We start from the raw sequence: 1820 nt of genomic DNA on the forward strand, positions 1-1820 counted from the left end.
GTGACGGTCAATCCCACTATTCGTTGGTAAAAGAGTAGCCCAAGAGTTTGCTGTGGGTAGTGATGACTAGCTGCCTTCCCTCTAGTCTTACGCTGCTAAATTATGGACGGCTAGCGCAGATAACCCTCGTGTAGCTTTGCGCGAAATTCAAAAAACAAACAAACAAACATACATCAGAAATAATAACTACAGACAGTTTGGGGAATTATGACTCTCGGATGATCAAACTGCATACCTCTGGTCAGAGAAAACTTGTTGATTTCAAAGTTAACACCCATCCTTGAATGATAACCTCAGTTCTTTTCAGCTTTCTTTGCTTTATGTGTAAGAATTCTACTAATTTTGTCAATAATAATAATACGTCTGAAGCGTCCTTGTTTTCTATATTTTTACCGATTAATATTAACATACTGTCCAAAGATTGAACATTCTTTTTTTTTTATGTTTTACTGTGGCGTTCCATTTCACATTTAAGTTAATATATTGCTTGTATAATTTTGGTTCATGAACTCTTGAAATTCTAGAAATTAGTAGGAAGCTCCTAAATGCACATTTCATAGAAAAACCTCCTTGTTAGAAAATATAACCACCAACAACTTAGGTTTCCAATTAGAATAATAAAGATATTGTAACAGTTATACGTTTTATCAGGTTAGTCTGACAATATCATCCTAAAATGTTTTATATGTCTTTATTTTTCACCTAGTTCTTTGTCTTATTCCGGTAATGTACAGATTTAAGATAGTGTCTTATATTCTAGGCGAAATGTTTTTGTGAGAAGTACGTTACGAAGCAAAGTAAAGATTATAATTATACATAAAGATCTGATACAAGTGTATAAAAACATGTAAAAAATACATTTATGAAAAAAAAAAAACAGTTTTGGTTTATTTTGAATTGAAAAAAAGCTACACGAGGGCTATCTGCGCTAGCTGTCCCTAATTTAGAAGTGAAAGACTAAAGGGGAGGCAGCTAGTCACCACCACCCACCGCCAAGTCTTGGGCTACTCTTTTACCAACGAATAGTGGGATTGACCGTAACATAATAACGTCTCCACGGCTGATAGATAGAGAATGTTTGATGGGACAGGAATTCAAACCCACGACCCTCATATTGCGAGTCAAGCGCCCTAACCACCTGGCCATGCCGGGCCTGAAAAGAAAACGACCATGGAGAATAAGTAGAATCGAATACGTAGGGTTTTAGGATATATAAAACTAATGCGTAGGGTTTTAGGATATATAAAACTAATACGTAGGGTTTTAGGATATATAAAACTAATACGTAGGGTTTTAAGATATATAAAACTGGTTAGCCATTTTAATTTTACAAATAAAACAGCAGAACTTTCCACGTTTAAATTTCAAACTGTTAGTTCCCATAAAATGACAAAATGTCCCATTATGTAACGAATGAGATTAGAACGTCAGTATTGTTCTCTGCTATAGAAAAGTCCAATTATGTCGCGAATTAGATCAGAACGTCAGTGATTATTTGTTATGAAAACGTTCCATTATGTGTAACGCATGAGATTAGAACGTCAGTATCGTTCTATGCTATAAAAGCGTTACATTATGTAAAAAGAGATGAGAATGTCAGAGAATCTTATCTGCTATAAAAACGTTCCATTATATAAGGAATGAGATTAGAACGAAAGTATCGTTCTCTGCCATAAAAACGTTTCTTTATGTAACAAATTAGGTCAGAATCTTATTTGCTATAAAAACGTTCCATTATATAAGGAATGAGATTAGAACGAAAGTATCGTTCTCTGCCATAAAAACGTTTCTTTATGTAACAAATTAGGTCAGAATCTTAT

This window comes from Limulus polyphemus, unplaced genomic scaffold, assembly GCF_000517525.1.
Source record: "Limulus polyphemus unplaced genomic scaffold, Limulus_polyphemus-2.1.2 Scaffold3141, whole genome shotgun sequence".
Classification (NCBI taxonomy): Eukaryota; Metazoa; Arthropoda; class Merostomata; order Xiphosura; family Limulidae; genus Limulus; species Limulus polyphemus.